Source organism: Capricornis sumatraensis, chromosome 3 (assembly GCF_032405125.1).
Source record: "Capricornis sumatraensis isolate serow.1 chromosome 3, serow.2, whole genome shotgun sequence".
Classification (NCBI taxonomy): domain Eukaryota; kingdom Metazoa; phylum Chordata; class Mammalia; order Artiodactyla; family Bovidae; genus Capricornis; species Capricornis sumatraensis.
The window spans coordinates 42,514,787-42,521,551 of record NC_091071.1 but is presented as its reverse complement, the minus strand read 5'-3'; positions in this window follow the sequence as shown (position 1 = coordinate 42,521,551).

Genomic DNA, 6,765 nt, shown 5'->3' with positions numbered 1-6,765 from the left:
CATGAAGCTGTTTGCACTTCTGAAATATAAAATTTCTGTCTTAAAGAATTCATATTGATGATTCCATTTATATGAAACTGTAGGAAATAAGCAGTCAGACACGACTGAAGCAACTTAACATGCAGCATGCACATAAGAATCAAAAGCAATCCATAGTGACAGGAAGCAGATTGGTGGTTGCCCAGGGTCAGTGGAGGAGGAACCTCAGGGAAAGGGACAAACTCATTCAGCATTGTCACTGTGGTGATGTTTCAAAACTTATCAAATTGAGTACTTTAAATATGTACACTTTTAAAAAGTCATTTATATAAATTTGAAACAAAAATGAAAAGGAATGAAATTGCTTTAATGATGACAATACAATAACTTGCTAGCTTTTATGTCTTCACTTTGTTGATTTTAAAATAAAGCATATCATGTTGCCAACTCTTTCTAATAAGGCTATGCATGCTATAACAAAGCTGAAAATAATTTTACTAATTAGGTGTAATAATCAACGCTCATGAAGCACTTGACATGTACTACAAACTATACACGCCTTTTACAGTCATCATCTTATTTAATCTTCACAATCAGTCCAGGGCAAAGGAACTATTACTATTGTAATAGAAATCAAGGAAAAGAGACATGAAATATAATAATTACCCAAGATAACAACTATTACTTGGGGAGACTAAAATTGTTAGCCAAACTGTGTGAAGGAAGAGTCCATGCTTCTAATCACAACTGATATAGAACAAGCAAGGAATGATAATGGCAGGAAAGAGCTCCAGGGAACTAAACTGATAGTGTCAGTATCAGGTTGTCAGCAAGGGTTCAATGTCAAGGTTGTTCTGCAGGTGCTATTCTTTGAGCTGAATGCAAGAAGAGGAGTGTTGGGAAGATTATTCAGAGTGTTTAAAAAAAAAGTCTTGCTATTAAACTTTGCCTTATTTTCCAGATTATCTATGCAGCAAACTTGAAATATAAGATACCAAATGTTGATCTATCTTAGTATGACCCATATGACACAGAATTCAGATAAAGTCATTATGCCCGATGTTCCATTTCTTTGATTTTAAAGATGTCTGTTCAAACAGGTTAAGAAAACTCTATCTCTGTTTCTCTCTCTGTCTTTCCTTGTTTGTCTGTCTCTTTCTCCTTTTAAAATCGAACACCTTCAAATTTTTTAAAAATGCCTTTCACGTGTAAATCACCAATAATGAAACAGTGGGTAAGACATATTGAGTAAATGTGAACACTGGAAGTGAGGAATTTGACTCTATCATTTATCAGCATTTTGACTCTAGATAAGCCATAATTCCAGGTCCTCTGATTCCTCCCCATCCTTGATTATTTCAGTTATTTGATAGCCAAATGGAACTTTTCTATGATTCTCTTCAGTGCATTCTTTACTTCCTGATTCCTCAAGCTATGTGGGTTTATGATGGGAATCACTACCACATAGAATACTGAAGCAAATTTATGTGTGTTCACAGAATGGCTTGAATTGGGCAGAAGGTACATAAAAATGATTGTTGCATAAAATATGGTGATAGAGGTGAGATGGGAAACACAGGTAGAAATGGCTTTTTACCTTCCTTCAGCAGAACAGATCCTCAGAATGGCAAAGAGGATGAAGATATAAAAATGATCACCATCAGTAGAGTGCAAAGGGTATTGAACCCAGCAATGGTTAACAGCATCAGCTCTTTGATGTGAGTGTCAGAGCAAGCCAGCGCAACCAAGGGAATGTCATCACAGTAGAAGTGGTTGACCCTATTGGAGCCACAGGAAGACAAAAGGAATGTTGCGACTGTCTGTGCAAGACCCACAACGAATCCATAAATATATGTGCTAGCAATGATCCGATTGCAGAGTTTTTTAGGCATGATGATGGCATACAGTAGAGGCTTGCAAATGGCAACATACCTGTCATAGGCCATGTAATCCACGGACTTCACACAGGAGAGGGAGGTCAGAGCAGGAGCAGGCTAGAGGGGAGGTGCAGATGCCAAGGAGAAAGCAGAGCAGATGCAGGTAAGAATGAGAAATTATTCAATTATGTTAGATTTTTTTAAAAATGGCATCTTTCTATCTTTCCAAACCCCACAGAATTTCATACTTTGGAAATTCTGCGGAGAACAAATCACTTCATTCTGAAACCAGAATTTCCATGGAGAGTCCCCATTCTAAAGGAGATCAGTCCTGGGTGTTCTTTGGAAGGAATGATGCTAAAGCTGAAACTCCAGTACTCTGGCCACCTCATGCGAAGAGCTGACTCATTGGAAAAGACTCTGATGCTGGGAGGGATTGCGGGCAGGAGGAAAAGGGGACAACAGAGGATGAGATGGCTGGATGGCATCACTGACTTGATGGACATGAGTTTGGGTGAACTCTGGGAGTCGGTGATGGACAGGGAGGCCTGGCGTGCTGCAATTCATGGGGTCGCAAAGAGTCGGACACGACTGAGAGACTGAACTGAACTGAACTGATCATGCAAAGCACAGTAAATAAACATGATTGTTTGCAGATTTAAGTCCTGACATCTTCACTGATAAGTGTTCCTTCCTTGAGATGTAATTATCCTTCTCCTAGTTTCAAAGAGGGACAGCCTTACAAATGGAGATTTCCCTAATAAATGTAAATGTACCTCACAAAAGGGCAACCTCAGTCTTCCCTGGTGAGCTAGCTGCTAAAAATCTGCCTGCTAATGCGGTGGACACAGGTTCTATCCCTGAGCCAGGAGTATCCCACCTGCCACAGAACAGCTGAGCTCATGCACCACAACTACTGAGCCAGCGCTCTAGAGCCGGGGAGCCACAACTCCTCCGTGCAGGTGCCACAGCTACTGAAGCCTGCACACCTAGAGCCCATGCTCTGCAGCCAGAGCGGAACCAGCTCTCCACAACTGGAGAACGCCCTCTCAAGGCAATGGAGACACAGCGTGGCCATACAGAAATGAATACATCTTTTAAAAAAATAGGGGGCAACATCTACTCAGTTATTATTATTTTTTTTAATTAATCAAACTAAAATAACTCATGTCAAACAGACATCATTTGGGGTGGTGTGTTCTGGTCCCCTTGATATCTGTGTACACTAATTTGTTGCACATTCATCTACTGAAGGATATCCTGATTTCTTCAAGTCTGTAGCCATTGTGAATAGAACTGCTGTGCAAAATTGCATCCTCGTTTGCATTTGGACATAGAATTTCAGAGCAACTTTCTAAATACTGAAAGCATGATTTCTGGACCCCAAGGTGAGACCTGTTGAGCTTTGGGGAAAACTGCCAGACTGTCTCTCACGGGGGCTGTACATGCATCCCACCAGCAATGAGGAATTGCTGTTGTTCCTCACCCTCCAGCAATTATCATTATCTTATATTTGGAGTTTATCAGTCCTAAGAGGTGTGGTGTGATATATCACAATTTTTATTTATAATTCCCTGATTGTACATGATGGTGAGCCTATGTGCTATTTATTTATTTTTTATTTTATTATTATTTTTACTTTACAATATTGTATTAGTTTTGCCATACATCAACATGAATCAACCATGGGTGTACACATGTTCCCAATCCTGAACCTCCCTCCCACCTCCCTCCCCATATCATCCCTCTGGGTCATCATTTTTAACAACTAAGGAAATTCTGACATGTGTTGCAAAGTTAGTAAAGTTTGCAGTCATATGCCAAGTGAAAAAAGCTAAACAGAAATGGACAAATAATCTATGATTCCACTGTGAGATGCCCAGATAAGTCCACTGCAAACACAAAGTAGAATAAGGCTGCCAGGGGATACGGGGAGTTGGACCTGCTGGGCTTGAACAAGGGCCAGTGACCGTGCATGGTGATGGTGGTGGTCAGTCAGTCAGTCAGTTCAGTCGCTCAGTCAAGTCTGACTCTGCGACCCCATGAATTGCAGCACGCCAGGCCTCCCTGTCCATGACCAACTCCTGGAGTTTACACAAACTCGTGTCCATTGAGTCAGTGATGCCATCTAACCATCTCATCCTCTGTTGTCCCCTTCTCCTCCATCCATCAATCTTTCCGAACATCAGGGTCTTTTCAAATGAGACAGCTCTTCACAACAGGTGGCCAAAATATTGGAGTTTCAGCTTCAACATCAGTCCTTCCAATGAACATCCAGGACTAATTTTCTTTAGGATGTACTAGTTGGATCTCCTTGCAGTCCAGGGGACTCTCAACAGTCTTCTCCAACACTATAGTTCAAAAGCATCAGTTTTTCTGCACTCAGCATGAGATACAGGGCATTGCCAGCAGCAACACCTTCTCACACAAATTTCCAGTCAGCGCCTGTCAACTTTTTGCACCCTTGGTTTCTCTCCTTTGGGTCTCAGAGCTCAAGGCCTCATGAAATTGAGGTGTTCTCCTTCTCAGAAAACGGAACCTAGCACACAGCCCCATGCCTCATTCTGCCAGCCAAGGCTATCAGCTCCTCTTACTGAAGAGCCATCTGTCACACATGTCCTATAGAAGTCCTCAAATTAACAACAATGCCAATGAGAAGACCTAGGGTGGGGGAGGGCTGAGCTTAATGAAATTATCACCAGATGTGCCAGATTGCCAGCTGCTAAGGTGTGTGGCATCAACCTCCCACTGGCCTGACATCTTGGAGGCCATGTCCTCAAACTGGTGACAAGACAACTAGCAGGGACACTCTGGCAACATGATGAGCAGGTAGTGAGACCTGGCGGGAAGAGTGGAAGTGGACAGAAGGTGGATCCTGCAGCAAGAGCAGATGCTCCGAGTGGCTGTGCTTGGCATGTGCTCTGCTTAGTTGCTCAGTCATGTCTGATTCTTTGTGCCCTCCAGGCTCCTCTATCCATGGGGATTCTCCAGGCAAGAATACCGGAGTAGGGGATCTTCCCAAACCAGGGATCGAACCCACGTCTCTTGCATTGCAGGCAGATTCTTTTACCATCCAAGCCTTCCCAGAAGAGAGATTGTAAACGGAACTGAGTAAAGGTCAGGTTATTTCACCAGAGACCAAGCTCTTGGCCTCTGAAAGCTCTTGAATTTTTATTTGCTTTGCTCTCACTACTGTTTCTTGACTTTCCACCAACTTCAGAAGGGGAGGGGATAGGGAGAGGAAAGCAGTGAATCATCAAGGAGAATTGTAGTCCAAAAACTAAACTATGATCCTAAGATATTGTCAGTTATAAAAAGACTTCCACCTCCACGAACCCAACTCAGGAGATATTCAGAGTTTGAACGTTGCTGAAGAAATTTTCATTTGCTTCTTTCCTATTGCATAATGCATCCTCCTTAACTTTCAGTCTCTAAAACCTAAATTAAAGGCGACATCTGCTTCTAGCAAATGCAGTCAGTGTTATTTTGGCACCACCAGTATGCAATCATAAAACCACAGGAAGAAAAAGAGGAGTGAAAAAGGACAACACGGTGCAGCTTCCAGAAACCAGACCCTTTCCCGAATCACCCCCTTTCCACACCCATCTTGCTTCCTCCCACGTGTCTCAATCTGCTGTCATAATTCAACTGCAAATACACGTGTGTGCTCAGTCGCTTCAGTCATGTCCAAATCAGTGTGTCCCCATGGACTATAGCCCACCAGGATTCTCTGTCCATGGGATGCTCCACGCAACGATACTGGAGTGGGTTGTCTGGCCCTCCTCCAGGCTATCCTCCTGACCTAGGGATCAAAATTTATCCCTAGTCTTCTGTTTGTCCTAAATTGGCAGATGGGTTCTATACCACCAGAGTCACCTGGGAAGCACCCTGCTACAAATATACTTAACAGGAAATGCACTCCAGGCCTGTTTGGTCTCCCATCAATCAAAAACCACCAAGATTTGGTCAGAACTGAAAAATTCAAACAATAAAATCTTTGTAAAGACAAACTACACTCAAGGAATCTGTATGCCCCCGACCAGTTCAGCCACAAATGACTCCAAAGGGGAGAGTCTCATTCTTTCTGGGGAGAGGGGTGCCCCACTCCCAGCCAGATCGTTGTTAGGTCCCCCAACATGGCTTTTGCTCTAGGTCAAAGTTGTCCAGTGAAGTGTACTGTGGACTACAAACTCAAGCTCCATATAATAGCTAAAATTTTCTAGTAACCACATTGAAAAACATAAAGAAGCAGATGAAATTAATTTTCAAATTATATTTTAATCCAGTAAGGAAAAAATATTATCATTTCAACATGTGATCAATATGTCACAAGTCATGGCTGGCGTGCACGTAAGTCTGACCTTATTTTGATGACTAAATACATTCCTTTCTAAGACAAAGTGCCACTCCTAGGATGGGAAGCTAAAATGGGAACCCCTTTACCTTGGGAGTAAGCCTGTCAGGTAAAACACAAGACATCTAGTTAAATTTGATTTTCAGTGAATAATTTTTTAGTATAAGTACATCCCAAGTATTGCAGGAGATGGACTTCTACTAAAAAGAAAAAAAGAAAAAAAGAGTTTTCATTGTTTCCCTAAAATTCAAATTTAACTGGGATTCCTGTATTTCTGTTTGGTAAATCGAGCCACCTAAAAGGCATGGTTAGAACGGATTCCCTCTTTAGCTGAAAGAGAGTACATCGGTGGTGAGTGAACACAGCACTCTCCCATCAGGGTCAGAGTCACGATCACGGGAGGATGACGTGCCATCAGGTGGCCAGTAGAGTTCGGAAGTGCAAAGGTGAGTCTTCCTTGGCCCAGCACAGACACCAAGGTACTGGCAACCCCACAAAAGAGGAGGAGATGAAGGCGGAGGAGATGAAGGCAGAGGGAGAAAACGTGGTCAGTTC